We start from the raw sequence: 27556 nt of genomic DNA on the forward strand, positions 1-27556 counted from the left end.
AATAATAATAATAATAATAATAATCTTTATATAGCGCCAACATATTCCGCAGCGCTTTACAGTTGAACAGTTTCAAACACAACGGTCATAAGTAATAACGTTAACAATACAATAATTAAAGCGAAATAAGATGCCCTTGCTCGTGGGAGCTTACAATCTACAATGAGGTGGGGGCGATACAAAGCACAGGTTTGTATTTACAATGATGTATTTACAATGATGGTCCAGCCATCTTCAGAGGGTGGGCAACACACACACAAGCATAAAATGACTTTGATTACTGAATGTGATAGGCCGCTCTGAACAAATGTGTTTTGAGCGAGCGCCTAAAACTATGCAAATTGTGGATGGTCCTAATATCTTGGGGTAGAGCATTCCAGAGGATTGGCGCAGCACGGGAGAAGTCTTGGAGTCGGGAGTGGGAGATACGGATTAGGGCAGAGGTTAGTCGAAAGTCATTTGCAGAGCGCAGCGGTCGGTTAGGCCGATAGACAGAAATGAGGGAGGAGATGTAAGGGGGTGCTGCACTGTGGAGAGCTTTGTGGGTGAGAACAAGTACTTTGAATTGTATCCTGTAATGAATGGGCAGCCAGTGTAACGACTGGCGAAGAGCGGACGCGTCTGAGAAACGATTAGCCAGATGGACAATAGGCAGTTTTCTATACCAGATAAATAACCATTGTAAATTTTACCCCAACACTTTGATCTATGTTTCATTGAGGTTATCATATCCTATACTGTAATGGGCATCCCAGAAAGAACTTGATTGCCAGTGTGGACGGTCATGAACTTCAGCAATCTGTCACCATGGATGGTCAGGAGAAAAGAGACCAGTCATCGTCAGATACCATCCTAGCTGTGGCTACTTATGTTTGTCTGTAGGTCAGTGTTTTGCCGCCTGTTTTGTTGATTTATCTATTGTATATATTTGGGATATAGTATATAATCGATATGGTAAGAAGTGTGGCCTACTTTGATTGGATTGCAACCTCGATGTTCTGAATATCGGTGAAGGTCAATCTCCTCGACAAAATATATAAATGAGAAACCTCCTAGAAGAAGTTGACCGAGCTTACACTGGGATATCACCTGATGTTAATGACTCCATCCACCATACTTGATGACTTATCTCTCTATAGCTTCTATATGCTGTAGTAATGAAGTGTTTGTCTGTCTGGGAAGATCTAATGATAATACATGGTGCTCAATCAGTCAATAACCAAAAGGCCACCAAACCTGCCAATTTCAGTGTGCCTGACTGACCAGCAAATATGTAAGGGGTGTCTTGACTTTGTCCCACACTAGCAAATGTTAAGAGAAAGAAGGAGTGGGCATATTGGATTTCAACATGCCCCATCCTTTGTTCACATGGGAGATAATCAGATGCTATTGGGGTCTGGCAACACATGTATGATTGGATGGGGCTAGCATTGGGGCAGTGAGTTGGAATTTAATGAGAACATGCAGTTCATGGCTTGTTCAGTCAACAGTCTTCCTCCTGGCCCACTGCATGCTCTTTTCAGTCGAGCACACATGTGTTCGGAAATGGAAGAGAAGTAAAAGCCGCTGCCAGACACCTCTTGCTTCTGGATTGAGCATGTTCAAATCCAATTGTCCGATCCTTCCTTTCCTCGACACCTGCAGTTGTGGAAATCTTAGAGCACCATCATAAACATTGGATGGATGATCAATCCTTTCCAAAATTGGTAGGTTTGGCTGACTTTGCATGACCACCTCAAGTCTTTGAAACTAACCGAAGTTGCAAAATTTTGCACCACAAGGTGTAAAGGCTTGCCGTGCAGTAATCCCCCGCTCACCACTCTTGGCGTGTGCATATTGCAAGCTCTGGCAAACACGACGCATTGTATAAATACTTTCCTTTCACTATTTAGGAACGGGAGACAAAGTAAACCAAAGTTCAAGAGAACATTGCAAAGCGCACTTTAATAATGCTGCACGTGGAAAATCTTTTGACGCAAGCAATCAGTCCTACAAACACATCCAAGATCTCCTCTTCTGCTGCTTACTGATGGGATGAACATCCCGGAATGGCTGTCTCCTATCCATGACATCTGACACCTGCTGTTCCGTGTCCCATTCAGAAGAACCCAGGGAGATAAGGGGCAAATCAGGGCAGTCCCTGCAACCTAGAACATCAGGTTACAAAGTTTACTAACATCACCAAGCTAATCCCTTTAAAAGCTTTAAAATAAACGTGTCTGCTCGATTCCTGCTGACTCTCATTCCGGATCATTTCGCGGCAAGTTGTTCTTTTAGTTGTTTTTTTTCATACCAACTGTTTGTTACTTATCTGAATAACCTTCTTAACTTCAGGTCTAAATTGCAAAACAGTGAAATTGAAAAAGGAAGTGGTGTTAAGCCATGTAACAGTATCCCTGTACATGGAGGCAGAGCAACCTGGAATGGTGAGAGTAAAAGGCCATGGACACCTGATGAAGACATTTTTTGGGGTTAAGAAATAAATAAAAAAATGAATATTTTTTGTGGCATTTTTCATGCATTTTTTGTAGAGTAGGATGGTACTTTTAAGGCTATGGTGAAATATTACACATGCTACAAATAACGGCGAAAATTTATTAAAAGGGTTTTCCCCAGATCCCAAGGCCTGCCCTATCCATACAGCCCCATCTTGAATAAAGTGGAGTTGCACATGCTCGGGATCGCAGAGCAGCTAGATCCCAAGTGGTCAAAAAGTTATTCCCTGCTCATAGGATACAGATGTCATGCTCCTAGGTTCAAAACCTTGAGATTTGTGGTCGGCTTCTGTGTCCGCCAAGCCACAACAGACACACCTTTTCTCCTGATGTTTAGGTTCTGTTATTCTGGCTGTAGTCTGTTTAGCATAACACAGGTTTTTTTTTATTTGTCTGCCCTATCACCTTTCGGGTGCAGCTTTAAATTCTTTAACACTGCTGTTATTTCCTTCTAGTGATAGTTTCATGTGGATGTTCAGCCATTCTGCTGTAGTTTAAAGCCAGTCAGAGATATTCCAGCCAAGGTTTATCTCTTTGCTGTTTCTGTTCTTTACACCTACCTTCTGTTTCTTTTTAGGATGTAGGCAGCATATATTCTAACAGTACGTACTTTATAATTTATTTTGTATTTCTTGGTTTATTGTATTCACTCTGGGATATTTCCTTTTTTCAGCACACTTTCTCTTTTGTAGGTAATTTGCACTCTGCTCTGCCCACCGATTCTATAGGAAAAAAGTGAAGCACTCGACAACCTTTCAGACAGCATAGGTCCGAGTTGCCATCTCCTAGTCTGTGGTTAGGACAATCTCTAAATCTCTAATCTGTACAGGAACTGGAAGGGTCTGTTTTAAAGTTTTCAGCTTTACCTATTATCCCAAGTGAGTTGCTACACTATCGTAACAATGGGATAACGTTCAATATTTGGGAAAGCCATCATAAGATTGGCATTTCATACACAGTTCTTAATCTAAAGTGCTTTGGTGTAAGATATGCCTCAATTTATTAAGCACACAGCTTTTAATTGACAGTCCATACATGTAAATCAAAGCTTACAATGATTGGTAATATAATTTACACTAATTTCTGTAGTAAATTTATAGTAAATAAGATGGGCTGTGGTTGTCCTTAACTTTTCTCCATCCTATTTGAAAAAAAAAAAATAGAGCAGTGAAAAAAAGAATACAAGTAAAACACTTACAACTGTTTTTTTTTTGCCACAATTCTGGTTCACAAATCTTACAGGATCTATCACTAGGCATAAATATGTGTTTTGCGTTTTTAGCTGGTGTTCTCCTGAATCCAGCAATGTTTTTCTTTTGTTCCTGTGCCTCACCATTAATGATATATGGCCTCCTCTTGCCTATATATAAATCTAGTCTTTTCCAAGTGGGCGTGGTCTTCAAGAAGACGCCCACAGAATAGAGTTGATGATCACGCCCACTTATCGAACAAGACTAGATTTGTATACAGAGAAGAGGGGACCATATCTCAGGAATGGAGTGGCACAGGAGCAAAATAAAAGCAACGTTGGGCTAAGGAGAACAGCGGCATTTACACCAGGTATTCCACATACCACTGACGACCAGATAGCATCCAAAAAGATGACCGTCCTGGGTGGAAATAGTTTTTTTTTTCACCCTTTCCTGGCCTTTTACTATCCACAGAAAAAAATTGCAGCTATACAGCCACCATTTTGCAGGATTCACCCAAAAGCAAATCATAGAAAATTTGAGGCAAATTCTAATTGATTAGCTCATAGTTATCAATGCCCAGGTATAAAAAAAAAATCTATGTAATATAACTACAGCTGCTCTTGTAGGGCCCATTTTTGCCATAGGATGCGGACACCGTCCTCTGTTCACTGCCTCCTGGTCACGTGTGTGGGGTCTGGCACGTGCCTCCCTGCAGCATAAGTATCACTTCAGCAAAAGTATCTTGACAATGCAGCACCATGGAACCAATGGTGCCATATAAATAATAATAATAATAGTACCTACTACCAAGGAAATCTTCTCATAGTAGTCCTATTCCAGCATGCTCCACACTTGGCAATAAAGCAAAGGCAACCATGCCCCGAGCCTTACACCCCCTCATGGTCCACATCTTGCAGAAACGTTCTCATTTTTAGAGGAAATGACTATTTAAAATTCAGGGGATTTCTTTAATTGACTTTTCCTATCGATCAATAAACCAAGAAAGGAATCATTTCTTTGAATGTTGGAAGATGAGTCATCTGCTGCAGATTAGTAGGTGCTAAGACTAACTTTATCATTAGCGAGCCCCACATTCCCGTAAACCATTCCGAGCATGCCTCTGCTGGGCTCCTCAGCTGTTACCTTAGTTTCCTACACTACTACACCCATCAGGACACTTACATACAGACCCTGAAGGGCGTGGGGGGAATGTTACAATTAACGCAGGGTCACATTCATGAACCAGAAAGATCAGGATACTGTAAATCAACCTAGGTCATACCAGGAAAGGGAAGAGCTTAAAACTATGGGGTCAAGTATACAAGGGTGTACGGAAAGTGGAGGTTATTGGGCTAAAACCGCCCCCCTGACTCCTTTTTTTCCGGGAGGTTGCAAGCTACTGGACCCAATAATAACTTCATTGAAACGCATCAGCAATGATCATAGAATCATAGAATGGTAGAGTTGGATGGGATCTCCAGGGTCATCGTGTCCAACCCCCTGTTCAATGCAGGATTCAATAAATCATCCCAGACAGATGTCTGTCCAGCCTCTGTTTGAAAACTTCTATTGAAGGAGAACTCACCACCTCTCGTGGCAGCCTGTTCCACTCATTGATCACCCTCACTGTCAAAAAGCATTTTTCTAATATCTAATCTGTGTCTCCTCCCATTCAGTTTCATCCCATTGCTTCTCGTGTTTCCATGTGCAAATGCGAATAATAATGATCCTTCTATAATGTGATCAGATATTTGTAGACAGCTATTAAGTTTCCTTTTAGCCTTCTTTTTTGCAAGCTAAACATTCCCAAATCCTCTAACCGTTCCTCGTAGGACATACTTTGCAGTCAGCTCACCATCCTGGTAGCTCTTCTCTGAACTTGATCCAGTTTTTCAACATTTTTTTTTTTTTTTTTTTTTTTTTAAATGTGGTACCCAGAACTGGACACAATATTCCAGATGAGGCCTGACCTGGGAGGAGTAGAGGAGGATAATTACTAAATGTGATCTAGACTCTGTGCTTCTCCTAATACATCCTAGAACTGTGCATTTTTTCTGCTTCATCACACTGTTGACTCATGTACAGTCAGTGATCTATTAGTACAGTATACCCAAGTCTTTTTCACATGTGCTGTTGCTTAGTTCTATTCCTCCCATTCTGTTTATGCCTTTTTCATTGTTCTTGCCCAGATGCAGGACTTTGCATTTCTTCCTGATAAAATCCATTCTGTTAGTTTCTGCCCACTGTTCCAGTGAGTTTAGAGCTTTTTTAATTCTCTCTCGCTTCTCTAGTATTAGCTATCTCTCCTAGTTTTGAGTCATCAGCAAATTTAAACAATCTGATTCTTCCAATCTGGTTCTGATTTTTAACCTCAATCAATTTACCGCACAATTAAATCAATTAAATGGTGCCATACACTCCCTGCCATCCATTTTATAAGTGGCATCCTTGTTTTAGTTAGCATTCTACCAGTTGCCTCATGTATATTTCTACACACCCATCTGCGTCGGGCCCATAGCCATGTTCGAATGGGGAGAAGTGACCATAAAAATGGCTACATTCTGGTGTGTATGGCTATTTTAGAGGCTTTATACTGTATGGCTCCACCTAGTTAAGGTGGCACTATACCAAAGGCACTATATGTATGTCACTATTTAAAGTGGCACTATAGCAATGCTCACTGTATGTATGCCACTATTTTAGATGGCACATACAAATTCTACAATATTTCGGCTACTATTTTTAGTGCTGCTATACCATTAATACTACAGTGTATATGTCAACCACTTTTTTACATGGCACTATACCAATATCACTACTTTGGGTGCCATTATACTGATGGCACTATATGTCAGCCCCTATTTTTGGTGGCAACACACCAATGCTACTATGTGTCAGCCAGTATTTAAGATAGTACTGTACCAACACCATGGCATGCCGGCCATTATTTTACATTCCACTATACCATTGACACTATTTTAGTACCAATTCCGATATATATCAGTAATAGGGATGAGTGAATAGCTTCAGATAACTCCTTATCCGAATAGCCATAGCGCTTACCGAAGAGCAGCCTCGGGATCCCGGATAGGTGGAGCGCTCCCGATAATCAGCCCAACAGGCTCTCCATGGATGTGTTGTGATTGTCACACAGCTGCGACACAAGCGGTTACGGCTCCGAACAGCTGATTATCGGGAGCGCTCCAGGTGTCCGGGTTCCCGATGCAGCTATTCAGTAAGCATTTTAGCTATACAATCAACTCTAATTAGCAACTATTTTAGGTGGCACTAAACTATTGGCACTATCTATGTGTATTGCACTGTATTAGAGGGCATGTTTAGTACTATTTTAGGAAGCTGGTATTTTGTATGAGGCTCTTTAGGCTATTTGTGTCAGTATTTCAGGTTGTAATATACCTATGATACTCAATGGCTAATGCTTTTTAATGACAATATATGATACTATTTTGATGGGCATTATATGGCAGCATTATTTATCTACACAATATGGCAGTATAATTTGTGGATTATTTTGGTGTGCATTATATGGCAGCATTATTTATCTACACAGTGTGGTGGTATGCTTTGTGCACTATTTTGGTGGGCATTATATTATATTTGTAACATTATTTATCTATGTATTGTGTCGGTATGCTTTGTGCATCATTTTGGTGGGCATTATATGGCAGCATTATTTATCTATGTATTGTGTCAGTATGCTTTGTGCATCATTTTGGTGGCCATTATATGGCAGCATTATTTATCTATGTATTGTGTCGGTATGCTTTGTGCATTATTTTAGTGGGCATTATATGGCAGCATTATTTATCTACACAATATGGAAGTATAATTTGTGGATTATTTTGGTGGGCATTATATGGCAGCATTATTATCTATGTATTGTGTCGGTATGCTTTGTGCATCATTTTGGTGGCCTTTATATGGCAGCATTATTTATCTATACAATGTGGCAGTATGCTATGTGCATTATTTTGGTGGGCATTATATGGCAGCATTATTTATGTACACGGTGTTGCGGTATGCTCTGCATTTTTTGGTGGGCATGATATGGCAGCAATTTATGTACACGGTGTTGCGGTGGGCATGATATGACAGCATTATTTATGTACACGGTGTGGCGGTATGCTTTGTGCACTGTTTTGGTGGGCATTATATGACAGTATTATTTATCTGCACAGTGTGGCGGTGGGAACGTCTTCAGCGGGGCAGCAGCGCTCGTATCCCTGAGATTCGCAGGATAACGTCTAGATTCATAACCTTGTAACTGCTCGACCTTGATACAATCTTTTCTTCGCCGGCTGCTCTGTGTTCATCCAAAGCAAATGCTGTCAGAGTATAAAGTGCTTTATTAAAGTTGTTATTTAGTCTGAAAATGAAAGACAGCTTTTATGTCGCGGGATCTAAAAAAAAATTGACGATATTATTCCTCCTTAATATTTACTGTACAGATTACCTCTTTCATTTTAATGCCTTTTTACTGTTGAATGAAGAGATTATGTAATGGCCTTTTACATGTCAACATCTTAAACTCCCCGAGTTCCCAGACAGAAGGGATTAGGATCACAAGGTGGCCCCTTTATGATATTTTAATGAAGGCCTTCTTAGCAGGAGGCCTGTGGTGTAAGTTACTTTATTAACATTTATGTCACTTTCAGTGGTGATATAAATGTGGCCGGTTATTATTCTCGTGTCTGAGGCTTTGTTTACATGCTGCATTTTAATACGGCGCACACAGACTATAGGGGACGAACACAACTTTCTGTGTATATAACATAGGAACCAATCACAGTGCAGCGTTCATTTTTCAAAGCCATTGTAAGAAACGGAAGCTGGGCTCTGATTGGTTGCTATGGGAAACAGAGACAATTTGCGGCCCACAATATATTTCAGCAGTTTGAGGCCCACAATATATTTTTTCAACGACAACACTGTTTAGCATATGACACCTCAGACATATATTTGTCTTATATTACTGAAATCGCAGTGTTACATTGCGACATCACCTTTTAATGTTTTCCTATGGTGTCCTTTGCGACACAAAGAGGCAAGTGTTTACAAATGTGTTGTATTTTCTGTCACTCGTCATAAGGCTACTTTCACACATCAGGTTTTCGGCGTCAGGCGCGATCCGGCGTCGTGCCGGAACGCCGGATCCGGCAAATGTTTAGTAAAACCTGATGTGCCGGATACGGTTTTCTGCCGGATCCGTCTTTTTCTTGACAGACAAAACCGGATCCGTCTCATCCGGTTCATCCGTTTTTCTATCCGTTTTTCGACGGATTACGCCGGATCCGGTTTTTAAAATTGACCCTTGTGGCCTTCCGAACGGGATTGGCTACTGGAAAACTAGATATAGCGTGTTCCTACAGCCCTTCTTTGACAGGTTGTAGAGAAGAAAGTGCAGGTTGGAGAGAAGAGCAAGTTACTGGCGAAGATGGATGTTGTCATTGGAAATATTACCACTAGAAGTTCTGTGACGGTTTCAGGGACAATTTTCCACTATACTTTATGTCACCTCAAGGCAGAGTACACTGGCAGGATGACAGAGTGTGAAAGATTTGTGCCCTAAACTTGTGTACCTTCTGGACCAACAGTATATACCTTTGCCAACCAAAGTTGGCTATCTTGTCATGGTCTCTATTTTTACCTTTAGGCCACAGGTGTGTACCTGGTTGTGTTTTATGCAAAGTATTTCACCTTTTAACAAAAGTTGTGTACATTGTTAGGAAATCACCAACAATAAACACAACTTTTTAGGTGAAATACTTTGCTTCAAACACAACCAGGAACACAACTGTGGCAAAAAGCTAAAATTTACCCACAGTTATACCTGGTTTTGAATACCTTTTTACCTTTGAAATACCCTGTATTTAACCTTTTTTTAAAACATAGTTCGCCGCAGAAAGAAATGACAGACAACCATTGTGAAACGATAATTTAACTTTTATTTAAATTTTTTTTTTTTTAATGTTTTTAAAGTGCAAAAAACTTTTTTAATAAAGGTTTTAAACCCAATGGGCATTTTTATTACAACAAAAAAAGATTACAAATCTGTGTACTGTGGGGTGGAAATACTGCTGGAGGGGCTGCGGGACACTTCGACACTGGGTGTGTGGAGAGAGGACTGGGATCGTGGTGGGGAAGGAACAGTTAGAGGTGAAGGTGTGGAAAAAACTACAGAATGGGTGGACATGTGGGAGGCAGAAGAGGTGGTGGGCGGTGGAGTGGAGGGTTGGGCAGGGACTGTAGGAGCAGATGATGTTGATGGAAAGTTGTGTGGGGAAGGAGTTTGGTACGGGGAAGGAGTTTGGTACGGGGAAGGAGTTTGATACGGGGCAGGTTGCTGGAAGAGGGGAGATGACTGGTACTGGGGAGGTTGCTGGTACTGGTGAGGTTGCTGGTATGTAATAGGAGGGGGAGGATGGAAAGTGGCTGGAGGGGGTGCAGATGTAATAGGAGGGGGAGGATGGAAAGTGGCTGGAGGGGGTGCAGATGTAATAGGAGGGGGAGGATGGAAAGTGGCTGGAGGGGGTGCAGATGTAATAGGAGGGGGAGGATGGAAAGTGGCTGGAGGGGGTGCAGGTGGAGGAACTACAGTGGTGGGAGGTGGAGGTTGGGAGTTAACCTGCTGTAGAGCACCGTGGCACGAATGCATTACATGCATCTGCTGGGTAGGAGATAGTGTTGCCATGCGCTCCACAACAGACCTGAAAAAGGTGTGGTTTGGCGAAGATCTTGCTTCTGAATGCATGGTTTGCAGAAGTGTCTTCACCTCCAGAATGCTGGAGTTGATCTGCTGAAAGCCTGCGGAGATTTGCTCTGACAAGACTTTGAGACAGTTCTGGAAAGATGCATTCAGATGCAATAACTCTTGCGCATAACTCTTTTCCTGACCCCTCTGCCGCTGCCGCCCAGTACCCGCAGGTGTACTAGAGGCGGCAGGGGCAGAAGGGTGGGGTAAAGGGAAAGCGATCTCCTCACCAGCAGCTTCATGTAATGTAGACGGCCACGATGCTCCTGTGCTGGTGGATGGGACAGATGGGTCGAATGTGTGGGAAGGCTGGGAAGGTGCAGATGTACCGGGGCGGTAGAAGTGTCCCTCGGTGCCGGTCTCCTCAGGGATCGCCTCAGAAGGGTCCAATCGTGCAGGCTCCCGTGTGCTGCTCACCGTGCTGTGGAATAAAGAGAAAAAAAAACAATTAAAATACTGACATGGTATGACCCTGGCTGAAAAAAAAAAGTTACATCTAATATTTTTTTCACATGTGGTGTGTAATATTTACCTTCTGGTGAGCATTGTTTCCCGGAGGAAAGACAGGGCTTGTGCGTACTTGTACTTGCTCCTGCGTCCTCCAGATCCACTCGGGGCCCGCATCTCTTTATTGAACTCCTTCTTGAAACGATCCCTCACAGACCGCCACCGATTCACAATTCTGTTCCCTGAAACGAGAAAGGAGTGGTTAGTATACAACATCAGTGTTTCCCAAACTCCAGTCCTCATGGTCCCCAGGGGTCATGTTTTCAGGATTTCCATAGTAAATAGAAATCCTGAACACATGATCCGTGGGGACCACGAGGACTGGAGTTCGGGAAACACTGGTTACATCAAGCAACCGTTACTGTATATACTTACGCTCTTTAATCTGGGCCCGAGCTTCGAGGTCCTCCCAGCGGCCCACAAGGAGCGAACAGATTTCCTCCCAGAGTCGTCGGGTAATGATCAGGTCAGCGTGGCGGCGGTCAGCCATATTCCAGAGCGGCTCCCTTTCTCTGACGAGATCGATGAGGCGGTCCACATCAATCCCTCCATCCTCACCGTCAGAGTCGGGAGCACGCTGTGAAGGCTGTTAAAGAAAAAGACAAAAATAACATAATTAGCCTCCACAAAAGAAATGAAATAAAAAGTGCAAAAAAACAAAGCAAAAATATTTATACTTACACGCTGGTGACCGCCGCGTTGCTGTCGCCGACGACCCTGGGAGGCACTGCGAGGACCTCTTGGCCGAGCACCAGATTGGGAAGACTAGAGAAGAAAACAAAAAATGTTATGTCTTTGGATGTAGGCATTTGTTTGCTGTGTGTGGTCTGCAGAACATTGTTTTCTATGTGTTGTGTGTAGTGTGATGTTGTGTTTCTGTGTTTGATGCAAAAAACTTACCAATTGTGAGCCCACTCCAGGTGTCTGTCCACCCCTTCCTTCTTCTTCTGGGAGCTCCTCTTCATCTTGTGATTCCTGTTTTGAAATAAAAGGCAATGAATAGACATATATTACAGAGATGATGGATTTTGGAAATAAAAACTTACCGTCAAACGCTGACGATGCGAGGGAGGGCTCCCAGAAGAAGATGTGCTGTCCTGTTGATGGCCAGACTCCATGGCTGTGGGTATTGCTGCTGCCAGTGATGCCATTTCTGCTGCTGCTGCTGCTGCTGCTGCTGCATCTGTTTGGCGGCTGTTGAATAAAGAGAAACAAAGGGCCAATGAATATCTTGATATTCCATGGCCCTAGTTTGGAGGAATGGGGGATTTGATAATTACCGTCTCTCATCTGCTTCTGGACTCCCCTCCCGTTGTTCAGCATGCTGCTCCATTTGGGGTGGTGCTGATGGTGCTGCTGCTGCAGATGTCTGCTGCCTTCTCCTGCGCCTGGTTGCTGTCTTGGGTGGCATGTTGGGTGTGGCTGTGGGTCCCACTGTCTTGCTTTTATATATGTCTTGTGGGCAGAGCTACTGAGCATGCTCAGACCAAAAAAACCGGATCCGGCTTTTTCGCCGGAGACAAAAAACGTTACAGTAGACGTTTTTTCCAGACGCCGGATCGCGACACATTGCGACACATTGCCGGATCCGGCGAAAACCGGATGAAACGCATGGCCATCCGGCGCGATCCGGCGCAAATGCAAGTCAATGGGGGGGAAACCGGATCCGGCATTGCATTTCGCCGGATCCGGTTTCTGTCAAAAGCGCCGGATCGCGCCTGAAGGCGAAAACCTGATGTGTGAAAGAGGCCTAAGTTGCCAGTGACTCACTTGTCAAAGACTTTGATCCAAGTCACATTTGATTTGTGTGCGACTTTTGTCCATTTTTTTACAGCTCGGGGTCTATGCAATTTGTCTACTCAGAGAGGTAGAGGACTTGTACCTATTGGAAGTAGCAATATTAAAAGTCAATATCGACCCTTTAACGAGCTTTGCCACGTGACTTCGAAAATCCTAACCACTCTATTTGCAGATGTGTTTCTGGATGCTTACCCCTCATCAGTGCAAAGCAAGTGGTCTGATTAGGCTGGCTGAGAAGCCTCTTGGGACTTAAGGGGTAAAGTCTCTCCTTCTGCTAAGTGTCTAGCCAGTGTAAATAAAGTTATAGGCCATGCAATACTGCTCTTTGTCTTGGCAATTAAATAGGGAGAGAGGAAGAAAACTTGAACTCTATTGTCACCTATTGGAAGTAGAGATCATAACAGTTAATATTGACCCTTTAATGAGCCTTGCAACATGACTTATGATAAAAGCCAAACCAGACACTCTAATTACAGATGTTTCTTGGTGTTTGTTTGTCCCTAATAAGTGCAGCGCAAGAGGTCTGATTTGGCTGGATGAAAGGCCTCCGACAGGGTCTAAAGTCCCCTTTACATTTAGCAATGCACCAGCGATCCTGAGCACGATACGACCCGGTCAGGATCGCTGGTGCATCGCTAAATGGTCGCTAGTGAGCTGCCACACAGGCAGATCTCATCAGCGATGTAGCGATGCTCGTACTTACCTTTCAGATGAAGCGATGACCGCCGTCTTCTGCCCGCGTCCATGGCTCGCTCATCTGTGCCAGCAGGAAGCCGACGACGAGAAATGGACATGAACGATCTCGCGAGATCAGCGATAGCCAGCGGGGGAGCCGGTCGGAGGTAAGTATCACATGTAGCAATATATCGCTAGTGATATCGCTGCTGCATCACAAAATATCGCTAGTGATATCGCGATATCGCTATTTGTAAAGCCCCCTTAAGAGGTAATGTCACGCCTTACACGTAGACGCTGTCTCATCCAGCCAAATAAGACCTCTTGGTTTTGCACTGATAAGGGGCAAACACCTCAAAAGACATGTCTGCTAATAGGAAGAAAAGTCAAAGTCTATAATATATTTCCAGATGTGTTTGGGGGTGTTTGCTCCTCATCAGTTCAAAGAAAGAGAGCTGATTTGGATGGATGAGAGACCTCTGACAGGGGTCTACGGAGTAACCACAAAACAGGAGAAAATCCAGCTCAGTGAACTTGTGGACAAATTTATTTCTTTATTCACTGAAAGTGATCAGTAGAGGATAAAACAAGAATCAACGATGCAAGTTACATGGTATGCAACATCGACGCATTTCAGGTGACTGCGCTCCCTTAATCATGACCATGATCTAAGGGGTAACATCTCTCCTTACCCCTGAGATCACCGTCTCTCATCCAGCCAAATCAGACCTCATGCTTTGCAATGATGAGGGGCAAACACCCCATCGATAACTGTCATGTCAGACGCTATTCACACCACAGCGTCCGGCAGGCAGCGGTAGATCCATCTCCGTCCACTATAGCCTCAGTGGCGCCGGCTTGATTTTACTCAGTTTATCGCGGGTTAATCTAGCTGGAAATCAGGTGGGATGTTTGGTCACGCCCACGGTCTTTAAATAGTCGTGCTGGCCTATGGGCGTCGCCGATTATAGCTTGTGTTTTATGCCAAGTGGTTCCGGTCTGGAGAGGAGGTGTTAGAGAGAGAAATTCGTATCTGGTGTCGTATGATCCGTTGTTACCTTTTCCCCTTCCTATATTTGTGTTTTGTTTTGCCCTGTTCACATTACGGTATTGTCCTGTGTGTATGCGGTGCGGTGCGGTTTAAGTTCTCCCTGTCTGTCATTACTGTGTGAGCTTTGGTGGTTTGACGCCTCACTGGGTGGAGGGTGGAGGGTTCAGCTTAGCGCTGAGCAGGAGATAAGGAAAGGTTGGAGGCTCAGGCATTTGCACCATTAGCAAAAACCCTGGGTTGAGGGTCAGACAGGGTTTTCCCTAGTTGGAGGGACTCCGCAGGGGCCCCGGGTATTTCAGCCTTCATTGACCTAAGCCCCGCGTAGGGATTTTGAAGTCTAGTGACTTCAGGGCCATTTTTCCTATCAGACGTGTTGGGACATTTTTGGTAGGGTTTTTGCGGATTGCAGCCAGCATCTTTTCTGTCCTTTCCTATCTAGTTAGTTGGGCCCCATCGTTTGCTCTGCCTGTCTTTCTGTCTGTGTTTGTGTTGTCATCTGTTTTCACCGACAAGACATGTTGGGGGCTGTCTATTGCTTTGGGGTCTGCTCTGGGGCAGTTTAGATTTCCCCTTTCTTTCTTTAGGCTTAGTTAGCGCTCCGGCTGTGACGAGGCGTCTAGGACCACCGTAGGAATGCTCCATGGCTACTGCTAGTTGTGTGTATAGGATTAGGGGTCTGCAATCCGCTAGCTACCAACCTCTCCGGTTTTCTGGACTTAGCTTGCAGTTTTGTCTTTTCCTCCTCCGGTGACTCATTCATAACACATTTTTATAATCCATATCTGCAGAGTACAAATAAGTGCAATGAATAGCATGGTTGCTCAGTATGAAAAGATAATCTAATTGTTATTTAATCCCAGATGACCAACCTTCACAGTGCGCGTGATCCAATGGGATTCCTTGTGCAGTAATCTTATGTCTTCTATCTCCATGTTTTATGTTCCTTAATCCTGCAAACTTCAAACATCTTGTATCACTTTATGAACTTTCCATACATGTTCAATCTAGCAAGGTGCACCACATTTTAAAGAAAGACATTGAAAAACTGGGGCAAGTTCAGAGAAGAGCTACCAGGATGGTGAGCGGACTGCAAAGTATGTCCTACAAGGAACGGTTAAAGGATCTGGGAAACTCTATCTTGCTAAAAAGAAGGCTAAGAGGAGACTTAATAGCTGTCTACAAATATCTGAAGGGCTGTCAGAGGGATCATCTTTATTCTCATTTGCATATGGTAATACGAGAAGCAATGGAATGAAACTGAAGGGGAGAAGATACAGATTAGATATTAGAAATATCTTTTTGAAATATTGTTTCAGCTGGCAATGGTATATTTGAGAATTCATGAGTATTAGGAGAGTTGGAGAAGAGGAAAGGTAAGTGGCCAACATTTGTCAATGACTCGAGAGTCTATTAGAACATTCATGAGTAGAAGCTCCGGGAACATAGAGTATACACCCTGCACCCGAGGTCGACATTCGTTAATTATCTTTTCTGGGTTATTAGGGCTGTGGAGTCGGTAAGCCAAACCTGTGACTCCGACTCCTCAATTTCCCTTACACCGACTCCAACTCCGACTCCCACATATGTTGCTTATATTTAAGTGAAAAATTATTGCAGTACAATGTGAACATCAGACATTGAATCATTTCTATGATACAATAATCAAGATATTTAGACAGAACATAATATCTATTTATTGGAATACAACTTTAGAACACAAAAAACTGTAATAAATTGTAAATATGTAATACACTGTATACATGTACATGTATACTGTACAGACCAAAGTTTGGACACACCTTCTCATTCAAGGAGTTTTCTCTATTTTCATGACTATGAAAATTGTAGATTCACTCTGAAGGCATCAAAACAATGAATTAACACATGTGGAATTATATAATTATCAAAAAAGTGTGAAACAACTGAAAATATGTCTTATATTCTAGGTTCTTCAAAGTAGCCAACTTTTGCTTTGATTACTGCTTTGCACACTCTTGGCATTCTCTTGATGAGCTTCAAGAGGTAGTCACCGGAAATGGTCTTCCAACAGTCTTGAAGGAGTTCCCAGAGAGGCTTAGCACTTGTTGGCCCTTTTGCCTTCACTCTGCGGTCCAGCTCACCCCAAACCATCTCGATTGGGTTCAGGTCTGGAGACTGTGGAGGCCAGGTCATCTGGCGTAGCACCCCATCACTCTCCTTCTTGGTCAAATAGCCCTTACACAGCCTGGAGGTTTGTTTGGGGTCATTGTCTTGTTGAAAAATAAATGATGGTCCAACTAAACACAAACCGGATGGAATAGCATGCCGCTGCAAGATGCTGTGGTAGCCATGCTGGTTCAGTATGCCTTCAATTTTGAATAAATCCCCAACAGTGTCACCAGCAAAGCACCCCCACACCATCACACCTCCTCCTCCATGCTTCACGGTGGGAGCCAGGCATGTAGAGTCCATTCGTTCACCTTTTCTGCGTCGCACAAAGACATGGTGGTTGGAACCAAAGATCTCAAATTTGCACTCATCAGAGCAAAGCACAGATTTCCAATGGTCTAATGTCATTTCCTTGTGTTCTTTAGCCCAAACAAGTCTCTTCTGCTTGTTGTCTGTCCTTAGCAATGGTTTCCTAGCAGCTATTTTACAATGAAGGCCTGCTGCACAAAGTCTCCTCTTAACAGTTGTTGTAGAGCTGTGTCTGCTGCTAGAACTCTGTGTGACATTGACCTGTTCTCTAATCTGAGCTTCTGGTAACCTGCGATTTCTGAGGCTGATGACTCAGATGAACTTATCCTCCGCAGCAGAGGTGACTCTTGGTCTTCCTTTCTCGGGGCGGTCCTCATGTGAGCCAGTTTCTTTGTAGCGCTTGATGGTTTTTGCCAATGCACTTGGGGACACTTTCAAAGTTTTCCCAATTTTTCAGACTGACTGACCTTCATTTCTTAAAGTAATGATGGCCACTCGTTTTTCTTTACTTAGCTGCTTTTTTCTTGCCATAATACAAATTCTAACAGTCTATTCAGTAGGACTATCAGCTGTGTATCCACCAGACTTCTGCACAACACAACTGATGGTCCCAACCCCATTTATAAGGCAAGAAATCCCACTTATTAAACCTGACATGGCACACCTGTGAAGTGAAAACCATTTCCAGTGACTACCTCTTGAAGCTCATCAAGAGAATGCCAAGAATGTGCAAAGCAGAAATCAAAGCAAAAGGTGGCTACTTTGAAGAACCTAGAATATAAGACATATTTTCAGTTGTTTCACACTTTTTTGTTAATTATATAATTTCACATGTGGTAATTCATAGTTTTGATGCCTTCAGAGTGAATCTACAATTTTCATAGTCATGAAAATAAAGGAAACGCTTTGATTGAGGTGTGTCCAAACTTTTGGTCTGTACTGTGCATATATATATATATATATATATATATATATATATATATATACACACACACACTATGACTTATCTCGGCTAAGATAAAGCCTAGATCCTCAGGCTACATTCACACTATGGGCGTAGCCAGGATCAAACCTGGGGGGGGGGCAGAACCTCATACTGTTCCGCAGAATTTCATACTGCACACCTCAGCTGCTGCAGAACCTCATACTGCACACCCCCTACACTTGAAAATAAAGCCTGCACCATAAGAAGATGTGGTGGTGAATGCAGTCTATTTAGTCCAACTATCAGTTGATGTTGATGTGTTACTGAAGACGAGCAATGCCTGTCCTGGGCGTCCTTATGGGCAGCTATGAGGTGTACCTGACTGGTGCTAAAAAAAGGAGTGTTACTCTGTGTGCTATCCGGCTTTCATTCTTTTTGGTACAGATACGATATGGATAGACAGATATGGATAAATGGATATATAGATAGAGCAGATTTCTAAACTGCTTTTGCTATTGAAAACATTATCTATGAGCTCAAAAACCTTTCAGGTGATGCGGTTTTTTAAAAAGCTGATCGGCTTTTGCAACTGAAAAACATATCCTCAAAAAACGCAGGAAAAACGATGTGTGTGAATGTAGCCTTAGATCAGGAATAGAACAGCCATTTATAGGACATTTCATAACTTTCCCAAACGCCTATGAAAAAATATTCAGCACATCCTGCATTGAATTACTGTACCCAATTTATTATATATTTTAGGAGTCGGAGTCGGACCATTTTATACCGACTCCAACTCCGACTCTGACTCCACCAAAATGAGCACCGACTCCGACTCCACAGCCCATTATGAAGTTTGATTAACTTTAGTTTTGCTCTGTTTAATAAAACGTAATTGGTGGATTAATAATGTTTTCAGTATATTAGGAAATAATTTGCTTGGGTGGCCCTAAGATTTCAACTGTTTATGGGCTTCCACAAGATTTAATCCGGCACCGGACAATTAATTGTTCCGTTGCCATTTTAAATGTACCGTAATTCGCTACTGTAACACAACTGTAATACTCTGCAGATTCTCCACGCAGAAAATCCAGGTGGGAAATCTACATCTTATCAACCCCATGTTAATATATCTTTTAGGGTAGGCCCCATCAAGTTGGATAGATCAACAGGAAGTTCCTCCAAGGATTAGGTGGATTTTGGTGCAGATTCAGCATTACAGATTTTCCTGCATCATCTGAAAAGAGGGACAAAAAAAGAGCTGAACCGTGACCTCTATGGGTTTATTGTATACTTCATGGGCAAGCGAGATGGACTCAAACTGTGTGGTAAGGCGTGGCGCTTTGACCGGCAAGTACACGGGTTTCGTATTGCATCCAAGCAGAATGGTGACATATTGTTTTTTTGATGGGTTACTGGAACCTTCAGATTCAAAACACCCAAGAATCGGAAATGTACTAAAGGAACAAAGGGGTTAACGATTAGCCTTTGGCACAGTTCGCACAATGCGGTGTTCTGTTCCCGCCAGTAGAAGTGCCTTGCATATTTGCAGCCTTACCCGCGGTTTGCAATCTTCTCCAACAATAGAATAAGCGCGCCTTTTTTTCCCTCCGTTCGCTCGCTCCCAGCTCACAACTAGTATTGAATGAGTATGTAAATATTGCTCTACCTGACCATACGTCACTCAGCTAGTCATGGGAAAAGATCTGCGATCACCACGGGATCAAGCGTTAAGAATGACTCAGTGTACTGTGTGCCTTGGCACGCTCCTGAGCCCTAAAGCGAAAACCAGTCTCTTTATTTCTTCATTTTTTTTTTTGGCAAAGGGCATGTTGCCCTATCCTTTGATTTTCCCACATAGGCAGGATCCTTGTTCTCTAATCCTGCTGCTGGTTGAGCAAGAGAACAAGAAGGAGCCGGTATTGATAGTGAGTTCAGCTTCATTGCAGGTAAAGCGAGACAACGTAGGCTTTGCCGTAACCAGACATGACATTACGGTGATATCAGTAGTCACCCCGGATATTTTCTAGCTTCTTCTATGTCCTCTCGCTTATACCAGACGTCAATTAATGACCCATTGACATGCACAATGTAGGTTTCCCCAAAATCACTAAGATGGGGATAGTTGAGTTGAAGGCACGCTTTGAGCGCTAGGCATAAAAACTTGCCTAAAATTCCCCATTTTTGACCACTATACTATTAAAATTACACTGGGTTTTACATACGGACATTAAAGCAGTTCTACTGAATTATAAAAATATTTTTTTCTTGGATTTGTCTGTGTGAATGTGCTCTTATATATTGCATGTATACCAACTTATGATCATTTTTTTTTTGGTTTTGCTGTAGTTTCTTGTACTTTATGTAAACAGTAGTATGGCCGCCCATCTTGAGCTAGGCACTTTATCTTTTCATGGGCAGGTGTCTTAACAGTGGCATTCCCTGTCGTGATCTACCCTTTTTTACAATGAGGTCGGCTGGTTTTAACACTAGCAACAGGATGGGACCATCCCGATGGGTACGCCTTGTCGCAGTGGGATGGCCTTTACACTTTTTGGATCCAAGATAGTGTTAACTAAGACCCCCATGTTATTTACATGTGCTGTTACTATTTACTTTCTACAGGGTATATGCTCGTTTTGTTTTGTTTTTTTCTCCGTAGGTTTTGTCAGTGAAATGGCCACAGTAGGGACGTGCTCACGTGCTCATTTTACACACTGCAACATGGTTGTATTTTTTTTTTTTTTTAAAAAACAGTGCCACACGCATCCACAGGTGATGTGTGGTATTGCAATTCAGCCCCTTTCACTTAAAGGTTATGCACACCTTTGTACATTTTTTTTATTATTCCTTTGCTTCCAAAGTTAAGGAGTCGTACGGTGGAAACAAGTTATCACCTATCCACAGGATAGATTATAAACTGTTTATAGGCGGGGGCTCCATGCCAATCGGAAACTTTGATCTTCGACAGAATGGAGCAGCAGGGCACAAGTGGGACATGCTGTTAGGTGTTGGTTTCCTGTTGCTGCACAACAGGAATCCCAAGCCTTGCATCCAGCAGTCTCCCAATCCCCTTTGGCCGCAGAGGAACCTGCTCAGCAGACTCATTGATCCCGACGCTCTGCTCAAACCAGCTCTGTGGGTTTGGTTGCTGCTGCCACCTCTGGCCCAGCTATAGCAACGCATGCTGGTCAGCAGCAAGCTACTCCAGGGACTAAGTCCTCCTTTCAGTTCACTGAGCATGCCCGTGGGACGATCTCTCATTGGAGATCGGAGGTCACGTGCTCAGGTCCTTCTCCAGCTCGGTTTGGAGCATCAGAAAGGTCAGGAAGGTCCCGGAAGGGCGCGGCTATAAAAGGTTCGCATGATCGCTCGGCCATGCGCTAGTATAGACAAAGATTAGACCATGTGGAGTGAGTGTTGTATGCATGTATGAATGTCTCTGGTGAATGACTCATTGGAAACCCCTACCCTTGGTGCGCATGTGTTGTGCATCCTAGCCTGTTAAGCGCCCAGGCTTAGGTGTAGGTAGGACAGAGTCTGAGACAGGCATCAGTGTCCACGGTGCACATGCTCGACACTCAATAGTCAGCGTCTATAGTGGCGTCCGCAGGTGCGACGCTGCGCTCAGAATGTCTAGAGGGACTCTGACCCCGTGTCCTTGGGGCAGAGTTCTGTGACCGCTTTCTGTGCGCTCTGTGAGCTAAACAAGCACCGACATTTATGTTCTGCGGTAGCGTGGCTCTGTGAGTTAACAGAGTTCGCTTCTGTTCACACTGGGTGATGTTAACCCACATGTGACCTTTTGTACACCGCTTTATACTTCCGCCATTATTAGGCAGCAGTTTACCACCCCTGCACGGTGGACCCCAGGCTGTGAACGCACCTTACTATTATTTTATTATTTGGTGTGTTCCGCTAGCCCTAACATTATACAGTACTAGCGCCAGGGTCTGTCTAGTAATGGCGGACAAACAGCGAATGCTGCAGTACATCCGGCAGCTGCAGGGCAGGTTGTCGGCTCTCGAGCGTTCAGCCTCAGCTGCGGATGTTACTGCTGCCCCGACTGTGTCCCGCCTCCCGCTCCACGAGAAGTTATCGGGCGATAGTGCTTCTTGTAGGGGTTTTGTGAGCCAGTGCTCTATACAGCTGTAGCTGCTGGCAGCACGATTCCCCTCTGAGAGCGGGCTAAGGTGTGATTTATTATTTCCCTCTTGTCGGGCAGGGCTTTGGAGTGGTACACACCACTTTGGGAGCGTAGTGATCATGTGGTGCACAGTGCTTCGCAGTTTTTGGGCACTCTGAAGCAGGTCTTCCTGGGACCGTGAGTCACCCATGATACTGCGCTCCGGCTGCTGGCATTGTCACAGGGCTCGTCCATGGTTAGCCACTTTGCCATGCAGTTCCGGACGCTGGCCTCGGAGTTAGAGTGGCCAGATAAGGTCCTCATCCCGGCATTCTGGAAAGGTTTGGCTGACCATGTGAAGGACGCTCTGGCCACCAGGGAGATTCCCGCTACACTGGAGGAGCTTCTCACCGTAGCCATCCGTATAGACCTTCGCTTTGCTGAGCGAAGGTTGGAGCGGTCCCAGTGTAGGCAGAGGTTTAGGTTGGCACCCAGTTTTGCTAAACCTCTGGAACCTCCCGATCGGGCATCCGAGCATCAGGGGGCTTCCCGTGAGGGATCCAGGCCCTGGTCCGCTCGAGTCCCTGTGATCTGTCATGGTTGCCGACAGTCCGGTCACCTTGCCAACCGGTGCCCACAGCGGCTGGGGAAACGCTTGCATCTCTTTGCCGTAGGAGGCGGCTCACTAGAATCCGCGGCGCTTTCCTCCAAGTTGTCCTTTAAGGGGACACTTGAGTTTAGTTCTTCCACTCTGGCGGTGGAGGTTTGCGTGGATTCCGGAGCGGAGGGCAATTTTATGTCATCTACCTTCGCTCAACCTCAAAAATTGTGGAGGGCACCACTAAGGGATCACCAATTACATGCTTAAGACCAATATCATAAACCAGAAAAGAGGCATGTAAAAAGGAGGGATCACCAATAACGCCCGACGCGTTACGCCAGAGCAACTGGCTCCACTGGTTACTGGATTAGGGCTTTACCTGCCAGCATTATTTTGCTCTTAACAGGTTGTATAGAGGGGGCCATTGGCAATTGGGACCCTTGTTTTTTTGGCCTGTTTACACTGCATTAGCAGCCTTTTACCCTATCAACCCCTATGCTCTCATTTGTGCATACACATTGTTTATTTGTTAGGGGTTTTTTGTGCTATTTTGAGCAGGTTTTTTGTCCTAACAATTTGTTAGACTAACTAGGTAGTTTGCATCCATTATTATATAAGGTGGAAGGTGGAGTGTATGTTTTTCATTACCTGTTGATAGGATTTTATATACTTATACCAGGTGCTTTGTTAGCATATTTGCAAATAATAGCATCATGAAGGGTTTGTGCAGGGGTTATTGTGTTAAATGAACGCGATTGTGCGGTTTTAACTGTTTTTATAATTGCACTGCATGTTGTTTGTTTTGGATGATTAATAAAAAGTTTATTATCTTGTATTTTGTTATACCTTATTGGTGATCCCTCCTTTTTACATGCCTCTTTTCTGGTTTATGCTACCTTCGCTCAACGGCACGCAATACCACTGGTTATGATATCTAAGCCAGTCACTGTCAGAGTAGTGAACTGCGTGACTCTGCCCTCACAGATTACCCACTAAAATGCTCCACTGATACTCTCGGTGTCTCCATCTCATCAGGAGATGATATCCCTCCTCGTCATGCCCGAGGGTATCGACCAGGTCCTTCTAGGGTCCCCTGGTTGCGGTACCACTCTCCCCATATAGAGTGGTCCTCGGGAAGAATTCTTGGTTGGAGTAAGTCTTGTGAGGGTAGATGTCTGAGGGAATGTGTCAAGGTTGCCTCCACCGAGATCCCCACAGATCTTTCCTTGCTCCCGAAACATTATTGACAGTATGCGGACGTGTTCTCCAAAAAGGCGGCGGAGACCCTTCCACCGCATCTCCCCTATGACTGTCCTATTGACCTCTTGCCGGGTGCGGAGCCTCCCCGGGGTCGAGTCTACCCTTTATCTCTCCCGGAGACAGAGGCCATGTCTCAGTACATCAGGGAGAATCTGGCAGGAGGCTTTATTAGGAAGTCAGTGTCACCTGCAGGGGCCAGGTTTTTCTTCGTGCAGAAGAACGGAGAACTACGTCCATGCATAGATTACAGGGGTCTTAACGCCATCACCATTAAGAAAAAGCACCCTTTGCCCCTGATATCTGAGCTTAGCTTTTTGATAGGCTGCGGGGAGCGAGGGTCTTCACTAAGCTGGATCTGCGGGGTGCTTACAACCTGATTCGCATCTGTGAGGGAGACGAATGGAAGACGGCCTTTAACACAAGTGACAGGCATTATGAATACCTGGTGATGCCCTTCGGGCTCTGTAATGCTCCTGCCGTCTTCCAAGACTTTGTGAACGACATCTTCCGGGATATGCTTACCACCTCGGTTGTAGTCTGTCTGGATGATATCCTCATCTACTCTCCAGATATAGACTCCAACCGGAGGGATGTTTGCAAAGTCTTCAATCTCCTACGGGCAAACTCCCTATATGCCAAGTTGGAGAAGAGTGTGTTTGAGCAGGAGTCCTTGCCTTTCCTGGGCTATATCATCTCGGCCCAGAGGTTGGCAATGGATCCTGCCAAACTACTGGCGGTGATGGATTGGCAGGAGCCTCACTCCCTCAAAGCGGTGCAGCGCTTTATGGGATTTATCAACTATTACCGCCAATTCATCCCGCACTTCTCGACTTTGGTAGCTCCCTTGGTTGCCCTCACCAAGAAGGGAGTGAATCCTAAATTGTGGTCAAAGGAGGTCTCCAAGGCCTTCCTCTCCATCAAGTCCCACTTCACTAGTGCTCCCATTTTACATCGCCCCTATGTGGATAAGCCATTTATTTTAGAGGTGGATGCCTTATCCGTCGGTGCTGGAGCAGCCCTGTTCCACAAGGATGCTCAAGGTCAGAAGCATCCTTGCTTCTTCTTTTCCAAGACCTTCTCACTGGCGGAGACAAACTATTCCATTGGGGACAGGGAGTTGCTAGCCATGAAGTTGGCCTTTTCTGAATGGAGACACCTCCTGGAGGGGGCTCGCTATCCCTTCCAAGTTTACACTGACCACAAAAACTTGGTCTATCTCCAAACCGCCCAGCGTTTAAATTCTCGCCAAGTCCGATGGTCTCTCTTCTTCTCCCGGTTCCACTTCACTCTACACTTCCTTTCCGGTGAGAAGAATGTCCGGGCCGATGCGCTCTCTCGCTCCGTGGTGTCAACGGAGGAGGAGGAGCCTCGGTTAATTGTACCATCTGAGAGTCTGAGAACAGTGGCTCCGGTCGCCCTTGAGTCTGTTCCCCCGGGCAAGACTTTTGTCCCTGCCCGTTTGCATCCGGAGGTCCTCTCTTGGGCTCACGTGTCCAGGGTGGGTGGACACATTGGTACTAAGCGGACAGTTGAGCTTTTGGCGAGGACGTACTGGTGGCCGCATATGGCTCGTGACGTCAAACACTATATTCAGGCGTGCGTCTCTTGCGCCAAGAATAAGCCTTCCCGGCAAAGACCCGCTGGGTTACTTTACCCCTTACCGGTGGCGGACAGGCCCTGGGAGATGGTTGGCATGGACTTTGTGGTGGGTTTACCCAAGTCCGGTGGCAGCACAGTTATTTGGGTCGTCACAGACCATTTTTCTAAAATGGTGCACTTGGTGCCTCTCAGTTACCTTCCGCACGTGGCCTAGCAGTGTTGTTCATCAAACACGTTTTTAGGTTGCATGGCATGCCAGACAAGATAGTCAGTGACCGGGGTCCCCAGTTTGCGTCTCGGTTCTGGAGAGAGCTCTGTCGCTTGCTCAGTATTGAGCTGAATCTCTCCTCGTCCTATCATCCCGAGACGAACGGGTTGGTAGAGAGGGCCAACCAGACCCTGGTCACATATCTCCGACATTTTGTCTCGGCCAGGCAGGATGACTGGGCATCCTTGTTGCCGTGGGCAGAGTTCGCCTTGAACAACACTGTGGCCGATTCCACCGGCCAGACCCCATTCCTCCTTAACTACGGCCAACATCCTCGAGTTCCTGTGCCCATGCCTGTGATATCCACCGACTCTAGGGTCACGTGCTCAGGTCCTTCTCCAGCTCGGATTGGACCATCAGAAAGGTCAGGAAGGTCCCGGAAGGACGCGGCTATAAAAGGTTCGCATGGCCGTTCAGCCATGCGCTAGTATAGACTGCATTATCAGACTATGAGGAGTGAGTGTCGTATGCAAGTATGAATGTCTCTGGTGAATGACTCATTAAGAAACCCCTACCCTTGGTACGCATGTGTTGTGCAGCCTAGCCTGTTAAGCGCCCAGGCTTAGGTGTAGGTAGGACAGAGTCTGAGACAGGCATCAGTGTCCACGGTGCACATGTTTGACACTCCATAGTCAGCGTCTATAGTGGCATCCGCAAGTGTGACGCCGCGCGCTCAGAAGGTCTAGAGGGACTCTGACCCCGTGTCCTTGGAGCAGAGTTCTGTGACCGCTTTCTTTGCACTCCGTGGCCGGGCTCTGTGAGCTAAACAGGCAACGGCATTTATGTTTTGCGGTAGCGTGGCTCTGTGAGTTAACAGAGTTCGCTTCTGTTCACACTGGGTGATGTTAACCCACGTGTGACCTTTTGTACACTGCTTTATACTTCCGCCATTACTAAGCAGCAGTTTACCACCCCTGCACGGTGGACCCCGGGCTGCGAACGCACCTTACTATTATTTTATTATTTGGTGCGTTCCGCCAGCCCTAACACATGCACTCCATTAGTTCCCTATGGGACTTTTTCCGGCAGTCGCGTAAAGAATCAATGGAGTGGTGATTGGGCAAATTTGTAATGAGCGTAAAAGTTCCCTGTTGATCGGTGTCGGTCTTGGTGATGGGACACCCACGGATCAGACAGTTATCACCCATCTTCTGGATAGGTAATAACTTGCTGTTACTGGACAAATCCTTGAAGCAACTTTCTTACTAGTTTTTAGTGAAAATTTTCTACCATTTAACTGCTGCAGATGACTGTAAGTTACAATACACGAGAGCTCCTGGATCTGATGGCTACCCCTCACTTCTATCAATGTCAAAAATAGCAAGAAGATTGGGGGTAGAGGTTGCACAGAATCTGCCATGGAAAGGGGGGAAAGTGTCTAAAGTTTTATGTAGGGCAGAGAAAACGTCCTATAACTAAGCAGGAAATAAGAGCAATATTGAAGAGCAGGTAGCATCAGCCTGGTTATATAAAGGCCTCATATCCAGCCTATATTACTGAGAGAAACAATCCCACTATTGTAGTATAAAGGTGTCCATCTTCTATAACCCCTAAATGCTATGTTTAATACTACATCTAAAATAAGAAAAGATGAAGTTTAGAAAATGGCTTTGATAAAAAAAAAACAAAAAAACTAGGGCATAAAGTCCAGCGCACATTATAATATCTACCTGAGATCCGGCAGTCATAACGCTCGTCCCCGTCTTACCACCATGCATTTCATAGGTTGTAAAAAGAGTATGACACAGGTGGAAAGAAGGTTGTGTGAGGGCAGGATAAGGCCACGTCTGTTGCCACAGAGCTCTAGTAGAGGGGCTGTAGACACAA

The 27556-nt window shown here is 44.7% G+C and overlaps 1 long non-coding RNA gene across 2 annotated transcripts; it reads right to left on the bottom strand.

The window, feature by feature from the left end:
* Window positions 1-2031: 2031 nt before the first annotated feature.
* On the bottom strand, window positions 2032-27556 carry LOC141101312 (uncharacterized). Of its 2 annotated transcripts, none has more exons than XR_012234935.1 (4): window positions 27400-27556; window positions 15363-15450; window positions 15192-15275; window positions 2032-2147 (listed from the first exon to the last, which is right to left on the bottom strand). It is a non-coding gene; the product is annotated as an uncharacterized lncRNA (long non-coding RNA). The 2 variants fall into 2 exon arrangements; XR_012234934.1 differs by lacking the exon at window positions 27400-27556 and adding an exon at window positions 19434-19502.

The sequence above is a fragment of the Dendrobates tinctorius genome, unplaced genomic scaffold (assembly GCF_039654945.1).
Source record: "Dendrobates tinctorius isolate UK_male_01 unplaced genomic scaffold, ASM3965494v1 ptg000116l, whole genome shotgun sequence".
Lineage (NCBI taxonomy): Eukaryota > Metazoa > Chordata > Amphibia > Anura > Dendrobatidae > Dendrobates > Dendrobates tinctorius.